This window comes from Tursiops truncatus, chromosome 12, assembly GCF_011762595.2.
Source record: "Tursiops truncatus isolate mTurTru1 chromosome 12, mTurTru1.mat.Y, whole genome shotgun sequence".
Classification (NCBI taxonomy): domain Eukaryota; kingdom Metazoa; phylum Chordata; class Mammalia; order Artiodactyla; family Delphinidae; genus Tursiops; species Tursiops truncatus.
In genome coordinates this window covers 67,789,315-67,807,240 of record NC_047045.1, presented here as the reverse complement: position 1 = coordinate 67,807,240, position 17,926 = coordinate 67,789,315, and the positions used below count along the sequence as shown (strand labels likewise).

At 39.1% G+C, this 17,926-nt stretch overlaps 1 protein-coding gene across 9 annotated transcripts in view; it reads left to right on the top strand.

The window, feature by feature from the left end:
• Positions 1–17,926, top strand: part of HIVEP2 (HIVEP zinc finger 2) — a 194,481-nt gene that overhangs the window by 121,551 nt on the left and 55,004 nt on the right. The window lies entirely within an intron of this gene.

Genomic DNA, 17,926 nt, shown 5'->3' with positions numbered 1-17,926 from the left:
AAATTGTTGTAAGTGGATGGAAAATTGCCACCTGGTCAGGAAATACGTAATAGGATCATTTTAATAACTTATTGATTAATTAATTATAAAATTCCCTTTGATCATTTACAGGTGAAAGGGATATAGTCTTTTCAAAATGTCTAGAACTATATGTGTGCTTTTAAATTTATGTGCTGTGAACCTTTACCAGTGGCAGGAACAAGACTTAAAATACTTTGATTAGTTATCAAGAAATTTTCTACTATATTAAAAAAAACATTAAAAGAATTAGGAAGATAAATATGTACCTAGAACAGAGTCAATACTCAATAAATATTTGTCATATGAAAAAAAAAGAAATTTTCTACTACTTTCAATAAAAATAGAGCTCTTCAGAGTCCTCATCTAAGCTTTTATTCTTAAGCTATTTAAATATATACCTAATGGAAATTTATTCTTAAGAATTTTATGATGAGACATTTTATTTTAAAGAGCTAGCTACAGATATTGAAAAAAATTTTCTATATCAGATATTTTATATTTGTATTTTTTGACACAAATGCGGTTGGCCTGTACAACATATGGGATATAATATCTGTTCACTTGGGATTTTACTTAGAATATAGAGGTGAGCCAGTGGACAAAGAAAACTTAATCATTTATTTGAAGATATTTATTACTTTATTTTAAACATTGCTAGGATTATAATCACTTATTTTTAATGTACCCCATTTTATATACATATATTTGATGTATTTTGGAAATCTGATAAAAATTTAAATTAAAATAAATTAATTCCGTTTTAAGGTTGGCACTGTGAATTATTCTTCAGAACAGATGCAATTAGTTAGCATTTTCTGAAGCACACATTTTAAAATCTTTTTACTCATGGTATCGTTATCATTTAAAGCCTCTTTTAGAAATCTTAGAGAATTACGTTTGGAAGTGTTCTGTATAAATTCTGCAATGTCTATTATAACTAAACATGCTTGAGTTTATACATTTAGTAATAAGATATATAACTTAGGAGAAGGATGACTCTTGGTAACTCAATGATGTCTAAGTCTTATTTTCTAACATTATCAAAACCTTAATGAGTGATTCCTGAATTGAATAATACCAGCGTTACATGGCAACACATAAACATTATGTGGGTAGTTAACTGTGGTAGGTAGGGAGCAGTGATTCGTTAGAAAAGTCATTGGTTGAAATGTCAGGAAACCATCAAGGTTCTTGCCCTGGATCTCATAGACTAGTTTACGATCTTGGGCAAGTAACTCAACCTTCCCTTATTCTACTACCCGCCCTCTTAAGTTTTATATATATAATATAATTTCATTTCCATATATATCTGAAAAACCTCTAAAATTCTTCCTCTGTTTAAAATAATAATCTCTGAGATTCTGAAGAGGAGTAGAGACAAAAACCTGGTGGACTGCTTTCATGACAGTCTTGACGGCGAGTTGGTTAGAAGCCAAGCTTGGTTTGGACTTAAGAACACACAACTCGGGATTCGGCTGTTGCCACCAATATTTGTGGGGCCTCCAGGGTAAGAGTTCAAATGGAGGCCCACATGCCGCCTTCTTAACTGGATCAGTGACTAAATCTTTATTTATAAAGAATGTGAATTTGCAGGGATTTCATCTGACCTGTTTAAGTTGTGGATTTGGTGAGAATAAGTTTCTGGCTCCTTTTTGTTGTGAAGAGTAATTAAATCCTCATTAAAGAATTTGTAATGTCCTGTTAGTGAATTTTATACGGGTCATGCTTGATAAAAGTTCGCTTACTTTCATTGTTTTCAAGCTTCAAAAATTTAAGCAGATTGACTATTTTTAGATTTTTCTCTTCCTTTTTCCCCCCTTAGTTTATTGCTTCTGAACTCCAAAAAAGAAGCTACTTATACCAAGATCTTGACTTGCACTCATTCTCAATGAGCTAAGGGGTATAAAAATAGAACGTTACTTGTATTCAAAGTATACAGAATATCACTATGTTTTCATCAACAATGTAAATTAAAGTAAAAATTCAAAAACTATTTTAAAACACTGATTTTTCTTATTAAATATCCAAAATTACTTTAAAATGAAAAGGCAAATCCATATGATAATGAATGTATAAAACGTTTAAAATCTAAATTATTTAAACAAAGCTAAAGCTTGTAAATATATTTTCTAGAAATTTTATTGTCTTCTTAAATATTTTAATCAAAGTAAATCTACACACAGGTTTAGGATTCAGTGTTCTTTTAGTTGCTAATGTAAACAATTAGTGTCGTGTTTTATGCAGTTTACATCTATACAAATTTAAGAATAAGAATTGCTTACTTGTGAAATGTTCCTGAGGTAACATGTGTGATTCTTTTTCCAAATGCTGCATTAATCATTAATAATTCTAGAACCAGTGATCAGATCACTAAGAGAAGCAAGAAAAAAGATGCTGCCATTACTGTACTTTGCTATAAAAGACTTTGTTGCGCCATTTGAGAGAAATGACTGACTAGATAATTCAAAAGGAGTCATGTACCACAATGTTCCTTGCAGCTCTGTTTACAATAGCCAGGACATGGAAGCAACCTTGATAGTCTTTTCTTAAGCATTAATGCTGCTTACATCTTCTCTGCTTTTGAAATGATGTCGAACTCCACACTTTGCAGTGTCACAGCCCACAAACCTTCAGGGCATTTGAACTCGTTCACTTTTTGACTGGAACAAAGACATTGGGCGCAAGATGAGGAAAAGCATTTCCTGGGGCCTAAACAGCTCTAGTCAAGAGCTGGGACGTTTAGTGCTACAGGACAACTGGATGCCAGTGACAGAGGTGCCCGTATATTTGTCCATACATTTCTTTTGTGTATTTGTGGTATGTGGCCTTTCTGAAGTATGGGACCCAAGGCAGGAACCCCTCCTGCTCGGCGGTGTGGGCTCTGCTGGCTGTATCTGGGCGTGAGCATACTCTTGAGGGGCACCATCTGCAGAGGCAGCAGAGTAGTTCCTTCCTGAGGACATTAGGGGGAGCTGTTGCAGGAAGGAAGAAGTGGCAGATGGTGTTGTGACCGGCTGTCAGACTCCCTTTGGGCTTATAAGTCCCCCTTGCTGGCATCCTAGAAATACTTGGTTGGGACTTTTCAAGGGGACTGGAGGTCCTGTACGAGCAGGTGGGGCTGGAAACAGGAGCTGTGGTTAATTGGCGTTGATGCCACTTCATCTGTATACACCTGTAGGCTGAGAGGGTCTGGGAGCATTTGGGTAGCTCATTTCCAAGTCAATAAGTGCTCCCTTCACTTCCGTAGGGATGGGTAAAGACACTTCTATCCCGGAAATCTGTTTTCTCCACACATTTGGAAAGGATAGGATAGTTCCAATTTCTTTTATGAATATTCTCTGTGAAGGGAGCTAGGGAAACAATTAAATCATTGATCCGAGATCAGTGAAATGATAAAGGGATTTATTATTTACATAGGTTGGGGGCCTTAACCACAAATGGATAGAATTCAGGGGGTCTGAGAACTTGGTTGAGAGAAAAATTAAAACTTTATTTTCACAAACATCTAACTGAGCTTCAGCACTCCCTCCATTATTAATGTAGGCAACAGATGATAGTAGTTTTAGCAGCATCTGTGACTTGGTCGCCAGTAGAAATCACAGATATTTTCATGTCCCACTACTACTGTGGATAATATCTCAGAGTATCTTTATAATTATAACTACTCAAAATGATGGTAGATATTATCCTGTACTATATCTTCTAAAAATTTATTTACTTATTTATTTTTACATATACAAGTATCTGTTCTTTTTCAAATTCTTTTCCCATTTAGATTATAATGGAATATTGAGCAGAGTTCCCTGTGCTATACAGTAGGTCTTTATTGGTTATCCATTTTAAATATAGCAGTGTGTGCATGTCAGTCCCAAACTCCCAATCTGTCCCTCTCCCCACCCTTCCCCCCTGGTAACCATAAGTTCATTCTCTAAGTCTGTGAGTCTGCTTCTGTTTTGTAAATTCATTTGTATCATTTTTTTTAGACTCCACATATAAGCGATATCATATGATATTTGTCTTTCTCCGTCTGACTTAACTTCACTTAGTATCATAATCTCCAGGTCCATACATGTTGCTGCAAATGGCATTATTTCATTCTTTTTAATGGCTGAGTAATATTCCATTGTATATATTACCCTGCACTATATCTTGTTTCTAATTTTTAATAAAGAGTCACATATGTTCCTGTCAACAAATTTGTTTAAGTTTTTTAAGGTAACTGTATTTCATTATAATTGGTTTCCTTTATAATTCTATGTTTTTTTTATTTTATGTAGTTTAAAACATTGTGCTAAGAAGGGATCCCCAGGCTTCTTCAGACTGTCAGAGGGGTTCATGGTAACAAGAAGGTTGAGAAATTCTGATCTAGATAAAATCTCCTATTTTGCTGCAGAAGATCAAGGCCTTGGAAAGGCTAGTGAGTTACTTAAGGTCATCTAGTGGGGCAGGAGTTAAAAGTGGTGTCCTTCCTGTCCTGTGTGGCCTCCTTGCACCTTAATCCTGATCTCAGTGCCAGGGAAATGAGCTCCTTTGTCTTATTCAGCAGCCCTTTTATTATGACGAAGGCCAAGCCAACTTCCTTCTTTCTTTGTGTTTCCCTGGCCTGGAGTGGCCTTCCCACCTCTCACTTCCAGGCCTGCTGGTGGTGGAGAGGTAGGGTAATCTCCAGCAGTGCTTGCCCCTGGGTCCCACAGCATCACAAAGCATGTTGTTCTAAGACACCTGAGCGGGTCAACAGAAAGAGCAGAAAATTTAATCTTGATTGCTTGACACCGTTTTAGTGGTGGTATTTCAGGCAATATTGGTATCCCCACGTTAGCAGGGGAAATCTTTCATCCAACCCAGTGGGCTTTGTTAAATTCATTAAGGAGCTCTTGTCACATGGTTTCTTCCTCTTTTAGACTAACATAAGACTGAAATATCCGCAGAGAAATAGAGAATTAATTACTAATATTTATCTTTCACTTCCTAGTGCCATTTCTAAGCACTGTATAATTCTCTTACCAATTCTAACAACATTATCATTATCCCTATGTTACAGATGGGAAAACTAAGGCACAGAAAGGTTAGGTAACTTGCCAAAAGTTATTTATATGTCTACTAAGTGTCAGATACGGGATTCAAAAGAGGTATTCTGGCTCCGGAGTCCCTGGTCTGGGTCACTATGCCACACGTCCAGTTACTATTTCAATGTCTCACATCACCATTGCCCAACCTCTATCTTTCTTTGGTTTGGGGTTGGACTAGGAACCTACATATCTGGGGTGAAGGGAGCCTTTGGATTATTTTGAGGCAATCCTAGGAGGAACTCTTTCCAGTCTCTCGGGGCTGTCTCTGAAAGGTACTGTGTCGTTTGGTTCCAAGTCTGTTCAGCTTTAATCCCTTGCTTCTATGTATTCAGGCAATATGGAGAAGGAAAAACACATTCATACCCAAAAGGTTTAGTAGTGCTGCAAAATGCTTGCTATGGATTGACTTTGTCTCCATTTCAAGGACTTGACAGTGCTTTCATCTTCTCCTTTGAAGCCTTCTCATCAGCAGTATTGGCAAATATACCTTTGAAAATTTGTACCTGAATTCTAGTGTTTTGAAAAAAAAAAAAAGTTTGTTAGTGTTTCTCTTCTTGAACACTAGTTGTTGTTTTGCCAACCAGTTCAATGTCTGAAAATCTGAGGGCTGGCTGAGAAGCTAAGCTTTCTGTAACCAGTTATCCCCAGATGGCCAGATTCCGTTGTGTACCACTTTTATAGATGTTTACTGGTTGCATACTTGGGGTTATGAGGTGTACTGTTCCACTTGTTTCTGCCAGCCATGCACAGCACATTATTTGATAGCATGAGACAGATGGTATAGCTCAAGCTAAAATGATGAGGGAGCGAAGAAAGTGAAACAACAGAAAAGGGGCACTGGATTTTCTAATTCACATTTCGGAAGTGAATTTAGCTTCTATCGTTAACTAATAAATGCAGTGTTGCTCTAAGACTTCAATTCATTAACGTCTGTTTAAACGGATATAACTGAGTAATCGGCAGGAAGCAATCTTTTCCTTCATGGAGGCTGTGCCAGCTTATGTGGGGTCTCCTCCAGATTTGAAAATGTTGAGCCATTGGAAGTGTCAGAAATAGATCTGGGTTTTTCAGACTAAGATGTACCACCATCAGTACCAATCAAAACAGAAAAATCCCAAATCTTATTTTTAAACTGGAAAAAAATATGTATATATAGCCTGGTGAAGTAGCGGTGATAAGGACAATTAATCAGTTTTCATGCAGCTGCTTCCTGACATTTCTGCAAATTGTTGTGGAAAAATTAATGAAGGTTAGATCAGTAATGGTTTCAAGCTTGGCCAGTGGAAAGTATGACAGTGTTTCCATCAGCAATTAAACTGGGCTGCTTTCTTTTTTCTATAGGGGAAGTGGTATGATGTGTGTTCTCCACAGGAAATGGAAAACGGCAGCTGAACCCTGTGAGCACAGGTATGGAGCATTCTGGGACTGCTCCAGCAGACTCTCCATGATGGGCAGGACCCATTATTTTCTGCAGAAAGGCTTTTGCTCTACCACACTGAGACATCATTCCTGAAAAAGAGAATGAGGATTTAGGGATTTTCTTGAGCTGCCGTTTCAGAAACACAGATAGGCTCTGAATCTAAACTTTGGGAACCAGAAAGTGGAACTTATGACAAACAGAAAGTGAAACTCACCTATCTAATTTTATTTTTCAAGCCAAAGGTAGTTCAGTACAGGCCCAGTTCACATCCTGTGTAACCCTATGGGATTTTCCCCAGTATTAGTTAAAAATTTTCCCATAGGGTCACACAGGATGTGAATTAAAGTAAACACTTAACAAGCAAGATGAAAAGGAAATTAGCTTTCTAAATGATCCTTTCACTGTTAACATCCTGAGTAGCTATTAGAAACATGGGAAAGGATCACTTCAATGTCTCATTATCAAGTTGTTACATTATTAATAAACTATATTAATATTCTTTCCTACGACATATGAAATATATTGCTTTATATATGAAACTAGATTTTACCTATATATTTGCCTTTTTGGAAAACATTAAACAACCTAGCATAATGCTCTATAAATCAGTGGTTCTTAGCCTTTTGCAGGGAGGGATTCACAGACCTCTTCAGGACTCTGAAAAAAAGCTCCTGACCCTTTCTTCCAGAAAAATGCATATATAAACAACATTTTACATACAATTTTAAAAGTTTCACAGATCTCTTAAGTGACCTTGGACCTCAGGCATTTTTTCTAGGACTAGTTTTATAAAGCTTTTTATGGACAGATAAAAAATTATGATGAAAATGTTAATTCATTCCAAGTAAAGATTTTATAAGAGGCACTTTTTAAGAAACTTTAACTGTAGCAATAATAATTCATTCCGTTTTCCACCTGGAGAATGCTTCCTTGTCGTTGGAAGTGAGCTTGTACATTGGACAGAACATACAAAGCTGGCTTTGAAGCTGGCTGTGTGACATTTTAGCAAGTGAGTTTAGGTGTCCTGCCTCAGTTCATGATCTGTAAAATGGTGGCAACAGAGGTAATATGTTATTCGTGTCTGGCGAATAGTCCATCCTCAAAATATATCCCTTCCCTTCTCTTCTTTCCTTCCTCCTTTGAGATGTAGCTTAAATGTCACTTTCTTACACATTTTTTTGCGATTTCTGAAGGCAGATTTTTTTTTTCACTTTCCCCTCAGAGTTTCTCTAGTGCTCTGTAAATTTCTTTACTCTTTTTTTTTTTTTTTTTTTTTTTTTTTGCTGTACGTGGGCCTCTCACTGTTGCGGCCTCTCCCGTTGCGGAGCAGACTCCGGACGCGCAGGCTCAGCGGCCATGGCTCACGGGCCCAGCCGCTCCGCAGCATGTGGGATCCTCCCGGACTGAGGCACGAACCCGTGTCCCCTGCATCGGCAGGCGGACTCCCAACCACTGCGCCACCAGGGAAGCCCTCTTTACTCTTAAAATTGTGTCATCATTCATTGGTCACAACTAAAGGTGTGAGTTTTGAGGCTCTTGTATTTTATTAGTGATGTTTTATTTATCTCTTTGCATGCTGTGTCCAGCATAGTGCTTAAGACACAGACATTTCCTATTTATTAAATTAATAATAGTATAATGCTTATTAGAAATGAAATAATTTGGATTTGGGCTTATAATTGTGATTATATCATGTTTATGTGACAACTAGTCATCTCAGAAGGGAGGTCAAATGATCTGTGTACAGCCGAAGTGAAATTTAGTGAGAGAACAGAGCTTCGAACTGAAAGTATGTGTTTTCCAGTTTTGGCTACGTCCAGAGTGTATTCTAAACCAGAGCTATGGTATTTTGGCTAGAGTTTTTAGTCAGGTTAATCACCAGGTGATTGGGGGAAAGTGATGCTATGGCATTACTAAAATATATATATCTATACGTTATCTGACTCTCAGAAGAGAATGTGGGCTCCCAAAGCCTTAGTTTATATTTTATTATTTAGAATCTGGGGTTGAACGATAGCTGGAAGGACGTACTGATCTGCCTTTCTTTGGATTAAGTCCTCACATGCCCTTGCTAATGCTTTTCAATTCAAGTTGAACAAAAATGTGGCCTGTCTTTGAGGAGCTGTCATTCGTCAACTCCCATTTCTCAATCTCTCCCTCTCTTTCTCTCTATGTATACTCACACACACACACACACACACACACACACACACACAGACCTGCAGCTATTACAGATATTTTTAAAGGCAACTTAAAAATTTATATCAAACCACATTGTCTTAATACTTGAATAACTCAATGGCAGTCAGCTCTGTTCCTTCTATATGTGTTGAATGGTTTCCAAGCAGTAAGTCATGATTTGGAGACTTGAGCATAAAGAATGACTTTAGGAGCCCTGGGAGGCTGGGAAGAGAGAAACGTCTAGTTGGCTGCTGGGGGTCTTGGAGCAAATTAGTGCGGGGAAACGGCAGTGAGATAGAGTGGAGAAAGTGAAGAGAGTGGAGAGAGCGGAAAGGGAAATATGGGAAGTATGGGATGATATCTGGTGGTCTGGGGAAGGTTTTTGACACACAGAAAGAAACTAGGAGTCCTAATCTTTAGCGTACTAGAAAACCGTGGGTTGAACACGGGCTGGGGTGATAGGCGAATCAGACCGATGGAAGGAACTTCAGAAATAGAACTGAGAATTTGTAGAGGTGCCAGTGGTGTTGAGCTGAGTGATGAAGAGGTTGTCATAGTTGAAACAGAATATGAACAGAGGCTTGTGCGTGGGAGATATAGGTAAAGAGATGAATTTAAGCTATAGGGAAGGAAAAAATAACGTGTCGGAAATGGGCTGACTTGGGGACAAAGAACAGTTGAAGATTTTGCTCAATACATCATTGGCCATGAATTCTTGGCACTTGTGAGATGCACACCATTCCTTTACTCAAGCATTTCCACCTCCTGGAAAGCCTCGTCTCTGCCTGTCAGAATTTTCAAGCCCTTATTTAACTTCTACCAGCTGCATAAATATTTCTTTCACAACACTAGCTCATAGCAGTTGCTCCTCTGCTGAGCTTACATAGTACGATTGTAAATGCAGTGGCACTTAATTGATGTTTAAAGCTTTAATTTAAATTTTCACCTGCATGTCTTGTCTCTTCAATGAGCTTCTAAACTTGTGTAGAATTTGATAGTGTAAAACAAAAATGTCTTTTCTGTGGTCTAATATGAAGTGGTGCCTATAGCAAGAAGTCTCTCTCTCTCTCTCTCTCTCTCTATATATATATATATATTTATATTTTTTTTTTTTTTTTTTTTTTTTTGCGGTACGCGGGCCTCTCACTGTTGTGGCCTCTCCCGTTGCGGAGCACAGGCTCCGGACGCGCGGGCTCAGCGGCCATGGCTCACGGGCCCAGCCGCTCCGCGGCATGTAGGATCTTCCCGGACCGGGGCACGCACCCGTGTCCCCTGCATCGGCAGGCGGACCGTCAACCACTGCGCCACCAGGGAAGCCTCCATTAATCTTTTAAGTGAAATAAACTCTCCTAACAATTTTGATTGCATTAATATAAGATGATTGTCTACAATCATAAAAAAATAATAGCCTGCCCATGGGTTTTTATTATTGCCAAATATACTAATATATATGTACTTGGTAAAGTCAAACTAGTTATTTAAAACTGTAAAATTATTTATAAGTTTTGTTAGTCCTTATTTAAGGTTCTGTAGCAGTGACAGGTCTTAAAAACAGTGTGTATAACCATCAATAGAAAGATTGTAAGGTGAGACAAGTCCATAATGTCATATACTTTTATTAATAGAAAATATGAGTACTTTCTTTTCACAGTGTTAAATGGATCTTCAACTATACCGCGAATTTTGTCTCAGCCTCAGGACAACTGCCCTCATTTAACTTTCAGGCACACTTTTGGAATTGTGGACTTTGAGTAGGGCCAAGTACTTTGTCTCTCTGTTTCATTTTGGATGGTCTCTATTACTATGTCTTCAAGTTCACTATCCTTTTCTCCTGCAATGTCTAATCTGCCATCCAGTGTATTTTTTCTCTCAGATTTTGAGATTGTCCTCTCTAGAAGTTCAGTTGGGGCCTTTTTAAAAAATATCTTCCGTATTGCTTCCACTTACATATTCATTCTTTACTCTAGTTTCTTGCACATAGGGAATACAGTTAAAATAACTTCTAAGGGCCTTTTTTACTAATTCGTCATCTGTGTCATTTGCTCCATTCATTTTCTCCTACTTATGGGTCAGATTTTTCTGCTTCTTTGCAGACTTGGTCATTTTTGATTGAATGCTAGAATTTTACTTTGTTGGGTACCAAAGACTTTTGTATTCCTCAACTATCTTTGAGTTTTGTTATTGGACATAGTTAAGATACTCGAAAATAATTTGATTTTTTTCAGATCTTGCTTTTAAGCTTTGTTAGGTAGAACCAGGGCAGCATTTAGCCTGGGTTTAATTTTTTCCTCCTACTAAAGCAAGACCCTTCTTAGTACTCTGACAACTTGTAAATTATGAGGCTATCCACTCAGGATGTTGGAAACAGGCACTCTTCTTGGCCCCTTTGAGTACTGGGCACTGTTCCCTCTAATAGTTTCAGTGTTTTTTCTCCTGACTGGGGGTAGTTTCCTCATATGCATATGCTGGTCGATATTCACCTGATATGGACACCAAGGGGGGAAAGTGGGGGGTGGGGGGTGGGGGGATGAGTTGGAAGATTGGGATTGACATGTATACACTACTATGTATAAAATAGATAACTAAGGGCTTCCCTGGTGGCGCGGTGGCTGAGAGTCCGCCTGCCGATGCAGAGGACACGGGCTCGTGCCCCGGTCTGGGAAGATCCCACATGCCGCGGAGCGGCTGGGCCCGTGAGCCATGGCCGCTGAGCCCGCGCGTCCAGAGCCTGTGCTCCGCAACGGGAGAGGCCACAGCAGTGAGAGGCCCGCGTACCGCAAAAAAAAAAAAAAAAAAAAAAAAAATAGATAACTAATAAGAACCTGCTGTATAAAAAATAAATAAATAAAATTTTAAAAAAATATTCACCTGAGTACTTTATCTACAGGTCTTCCACGTTCTCTCAGTCCAGTGCTGTCCTTATCATGCCCTGTGACCCCTAAACACCATAGGTTCCCTGCACTTCAACCTAGGGAGACCACTGGCCTCTTCCTGAGTTTCCCTTCCTGACCATGGTGAAAACCTTCTCCAGGTAGTAACCTGGGGCAATTTTAGGGCTCACTTCACTTGTTTGTTTTCTCTCAAGGACCTCTGTCCTTTGTTGCCAGTTGTCCAGTATCTTAAAAGTCATTGTCATATATTTATTGTCTGTCTTTATAGTGCTTTACAAGCGGGAGAATAAATCTGGTTCGTGCTACTCCATATCGATCTGAGGCAGAGTCAAGGCCTATTTTAGTATTTATTTACTCACTTATGTAATATTCATTAACCTGAAGAATTCAAGGTGCTGTTAGATAATGGCTAAATAAAGGATTTAACTTAATGTGCACACCTAACATAGGGAGTTAGGTGTGTGAAGTCTGTGTTGAGAGAATGTGTTAGGAGGTGTTTTCATAACATGATGCCAAAGTATTATTGGCTGTTCCTTTCGAAACGTTTTATCCATTTTAAAATAAACTAAAAAGTTATGTGATTTAAATTCAGTTGTAAATTTGTGAGATTTCAAAATAATGGCTCTTTCTTCTCCTTATTCCCGATCTGATATTCTTAAAAGCAGCCACATTGTGTGGCGGGGGAGGAAGGGAAAGAGACTTGTGACAGGCATGAAATTTTAGCCATTGCACAAAATGATAGGGTTTAGAAGATGTAAATAGCGTGGTTTGGACAAATCCACCTACTTACTCCTATTTGTAAGAAGCCAGGTTTTAAAAATTGATCTTAAGTGATCATTTTGCTTTCACTAACCTCTCTGCATCTACAATGGAAGAAGAGTTTAGATGTGCTGCATTTTACTCATGATTTGTCTTATAATTCTTCTGAGGTCACTGTGGTGGAATACTGTCAGATCCCGCCCCCCCCCCCCCCACACACACACGAAAATAGAGACATCTTCCAGAGAATTTCCTGATGTACTGTTCTTTGAATGTGATGACATTTGTTTACACTGGAAGCTAGACACTGGATTCTTTTCTTTGGAGACTGTTTCAGAAACACATTTTCCACATTGGTTTTGCTCAATATGGCATGCATATGAACAACTTAACATATTTAATGTTTGGGAGACTGATGAAGAATTCCTGATATGAAGTGCCCTTATCAATCCACTTTAAATATTTAATGTTGGGAAAACATCCTCTTTCCTCTCCACTGATTTTTGTTTTAATTCTTCTTGGCAAGCCGTAACATAGAAATCAGATTAAAGACAGACTTTATAACCTTACCTCTCGTGCCACGTTTTGCATGTTTTTCTATCAACTCAATACAGCCCCTATAGATTCTATTATATTTTCTTTGCCAGTTGAATCAAGATTCTTACTGGAAACATGGCAAATGGTTTGAGCCCCAAAGATATGGACTATGTCTGTGTGGGGTTTCTAGAAAGCGATTTTTATATATTCATTGAAAAAAATATATATCAACATTTACTTTTACCTGCCCTTTTAATGTAGTACTTATAACTGCTGTCATCCTTGAGTACATCCAATTGCCAGGAACTCTGTTAGGTGCATTATTTACATGAACTCTAGTCCTCACGACAGCCTGCAAGGTAGGTACTATTATCCCCTTGGGAGACATGAAGAAATTGGCTCAGAAATGTAAGTGAGTTGTGCAAGATCGCATCCCTAGTAAGAAGCAGAACTGGTGTCAGACTAAAGCTCTACTACCCTAAGAGATTAAGCAACATATCCCAGGCTTGTTAACAGTGATGAGTATACTTAGTAGATAAAATGTTAACTAAATACGTCTAAAATAAAATATTACTAAGAAACTTTTATTGAGTGCCAAGTGTGAGCCAGATCCTGCTCTGGGGATGATGGATTATAGAAATGAACAAAGCCTGCTCTTCTGCCCCGAGGAGAGACACAGGGATTGTCAAATACGTCTTAAATTTAAGATAATTATAGCTGTCCAGAAGAAAAAATTAACAATATAATAAGTAAAACCATATTAATATTGATTTTTAATTAATTAATAATTTCTGAAACTTTAAATTGTTGCTAGGGAAACAATTTGTGAGGGGAGCATGTATTAGAATTGGGATGCTTTTTATTAGACCATGGATATGAAATGTTACTCTCATTATAACATTGTTCTTATGGGAAAATAAGATTTGATTTACATCATTTCAACTTACAGGGACTTCCCAGGACTGCATCCAACCCCAACTTGTCATCCTACCTGTCTTTGGATGAAATACATGTCCGCTTGTCTTCCTTTTAGCTGGCCCCTCAGCCCAGCCTCATGAGAACTCTGCCTACAAGATACCTTGATCTGGATACAATGGTTGACCTCAATGCAAACGAAATATGGAGTGGACTCAGGGCATGCAAACTGAGTTTCATATTTGCTTAAATCAAACATGAAAGCAACATTGGCCTCAGCTGACCTTTCTAGCCTTCCCATTCTCAATCCTCTATACCAAACTACAAAGTACTATAGCCAAGTTGACTCCACTTTGCCCACCTACTGTTTCCCATCCCTAGGCTATTTGTTCATTGTCCCACCTCCCTGGGTTGCCTTCCCCTGTAATCTCTGCCTTTAAAATCCTTCTAACTCTTCAAGGTCCGTGTCCAATGTCACTGTTCTTCATTTAGCCATTCATGATTATTCCAGCCATAAATACATTTTTACCTCCCATGGATTATTCTTGTGCTACTTGTCACAGACTAAGAGCTGGGGCATTGCATTGGGATGCACCTAGTTCCAATGCCAGCTCTGTATGTACAACCTGTGTGACCCTGGACAAATTACTTAACCACTCTAGCCCTCATCTATAAAATGGGAGTCACGCCACCTACCTCTGAGAACTGTTTTGTGATTAAATGTGATAATGTATGCAAAAAGCTTAGCATAGGGTTATCTGTCACGTGGTATGTCTTCAGAACATGTTAGCAATTTTTGCGTCTCTCCTCTCAGAATAAGTTCTGAGGTCAAGTGTTTTGTCTTATTTTTCTTCGTGCATTCCTCTCCAAAGCCTGCCTTTAAAATGGCCTGTCATAGTGCTTGAATACAGCAAATATTCCATAAATATTTCTTTGGAAGGAACTAATGTGATTTTTAAATTGCAGAATCCACACCCCAAGGAGGGCTTTATGAAAAAAGTGACCTTAGGTTCTGGTTTGCCAAGGAAAGTCCCAGTATTAAGTATTAATAATGCTCCCTTTTGCTCTGATGTTTTGGATAGTAAATCTTATGGGCACCCTATTTATGGAATATTTGCAGTTTTGAAATGTCCATGGTACTTTTCCAACTATATCGTTATTTATTTTTCATGTAGACATTTTGTCTCTTAAAGGAGATTGTAAGCTACTTGAGGACACAAACCATTTCATATCTCACTTCTCCAAAATGTACTGAGTGCATTGGGAGTTCTGACAATGCAGTGGAACCAGGGCAAATCTACAAAGCAGTGACCCAGTTCATGCTTCGGTTGTATTGGTATTGACCATGATCTAAATGCTGCCTTTTAAATGAACGTGTAAGTAATGTGTAGATGTGTTAGGCTAAATGTCAGTGGAGAATGGTCATTCTAACCCGTGATAGGAGGACTGTCTACAAGACAGAATTTCTCGAGGGCAGGGATCATATCCATTTGTTTCCCCACTACAGACCTAGAAGCAAGCACAGCACCTAAAGCATGATTATGTGCTCAATAAATATTTGTTGAATGAGCGAATGGTGAGGATCTTGGTGCCCCACATATTGGTGTTTCATGAGTCTCTCCCAGATTCCTTTTGGGCCCTTTGCATATGGCAGAATATAATATATGTCGTAGAGTCTGAAGAGCTCTGGTATGCCTAAACATGAGCTCAGAAAGCTTATGAGAGGATAAAGCTAGGTCAGGAGACACCTAGCCTTCTCAGACCTTCTCTGGAAACTGTTTCCATGTAGAGTTTTTTTTGTTTTGTTTTGTTTTTTCTGAATAAGCCCCCTTTCTAGAAGAAAAGTGGAAGATTTATTTTTGAAAAACTTTGCCTACTTGATAAGAGAGCAAATGAAGATCAAATGAAGGCAGCGCCCCTCTGCCTCTCTGCTCCTCTCTTCCAACAAAAGAAAGAGCAAGTTCCATGGTGTACAAGGTTCCTGTATTAGGTGGAGGGGGATCTGGCTTCTTCCCATTGTATTCTCTGCAGCTTGTTGGAATCTGAGAGAATGTGGAGGAGTTGGAGGGCTCCTTGGAAAGGAATGTTGGCATTAGTTGCTTCCCTTTCCCTCCTGGGGAGCACAGGCTGTGCCTTCTACGTGAGGGCAGCCAGGAGAAGTGGCCCAGAGTCACGGGCCACGTTTACCTTGCTCCCCTGGTTCTTTGTTTCCCTGAAGATGCCTGTTTGCCCATGGCAACCCACGTAATTACCCTTCTGCTTACAGTTACTTCGTCTACATTTTGCGTATAGTTCATCTTGCAGGGTAGAAACCTCACAATCTAGCATTACACAAAGTGACATTCTATTAGTGCAATGTTAAAGGATTCTGTTGAGTCTGTGTTTCTCGTTTTTGTAGTTTGTTTATCTTCGGGGCATGGGCTGAAACTTTGGTGTTCATACCCTATGGAGTCAAACGTAAAGGACTGATATTTCGCCGTTCATCTTTTTCAAGTCTATTCAAAGTAATAATCTAGCACTTTTCCTGTGGTGACTCATGCAGCCTTTCTCCAAGCTGAGGTGAAATGGCCTTCGATACAGGCACATGTCCTTATCAGGTTGCCCTATTTTCTTAAAAGAATGTCAGCTTTGCCCTTCTCCCATTGGCCATCTGTCTTAATTATCTTGGGCTGCTACAACAGAAATACCATAGGCTGGTGTAAACAACACACATTTATTTCTCATAGTTCTGGAGGCTGGAAGTCCAAGATCAGGGTGCCAGTGTAGTCAAGTTCTTGGTGAAGGCCATCTTCCTGGCTTACAGATGGCCATCTTCTCATTGTATCCTCACATGATGGGGAGAGAGGGAATGCAGACGCCCTTGTATCTCTCCTTCTAAGGGCATTAATCCCAGCATGAGAGCTACACCCCCATGACCCAGTTAGCTTCCAAAGACTCCACCTCCTAACGCCATCCCATTGGGGGTTAGGATTTCAACGTATGGATTCTGGGGGGACACGCACAGTCCATGCAAGTGAAATTCACCTGAAATTCACGTTCATTCTTCAGCTGGCTCTTGGACACTACACTCCCTCCTATCTTCACCATGACACTCCATTCATTTTCATTACCTGCCTGGCCCCAGAGTGACTAGAATTGTGAACCCTGATATTCTAAAATTTATCCTGGTGTCAGGCTAGAACAGGAGAGCGTGAACCTATTGTACATACCTTCACAAAAAAACTCCAACCTTTGTGAGACAGTCGATCTGGTTCAATGCTAATGCAATTTTTTCTAATAGTGAATGAGGCTGGCCAAGTGTAGTATTTATTTGTAATTATTCCCAATTCCTTTGAGCTCCTTCCCACGAAGGTGTGGTTGTTGAAGCTGTGAGCAAATTGTTCCAATTATAATTTATACATTTGGGTAAAAGTAAACTGGTATTGTGCTTCCATGAGCAGTTAATGTTTGAACCGGAGCCGCTGTACTGTATCATTGTCAACTTGCTTGCAAGCTTCATAAAATAATTAAAGGAGATTATGAAAACAGGCGAAAATAGCTTTTGATATTCATGCTTAAGAGCTCCTTCGGCTTAGAAGTTGAAACGTTTGCCAGTTCAACAAAGGTTTATATGGAAATGAGAGAATTTGGTTCCTTTCCCAGTACTTCTAGCCTCCCTTGCCTGAGGACTCAGGTGCATGAAGGGGCAACATTCCCACACACAGGGCACGCAGAAGAGAGGTTTCTACTCTATGACTTGGGCACGTGTACTTGGCCTTGACTGTAGAAAAAGAAGAAGCACTTCATTGTTTTCCCTCCTCCTTTTGCTCCACTTCCTGATATTTGCTGCACACGTGTGAGGTGGAAATAACTACTGAATCTACTTTCAGTGCAGAAGGCTATCTTCTCTTTGTGTTCTGAGTCAGTTTTACTTGTGTGTGTGTGTATGTGCAGTTGTTTTTGCCTCAGGGCTGGTTACAGCTGTGCAAGATACAGACAGCAGTTGTTTCCTAGTTAATCCTAACTCTTTGTGCCCACGTAGTGTAGGTGAAGTCTTTTTTTACCCTCTTCTTCAACTAATTATATGCCTTGCCTATGCAACTGTAATTATTTCACCAGCATCAGTGAAACCTATGTCATTCCTCTTTTAAAAT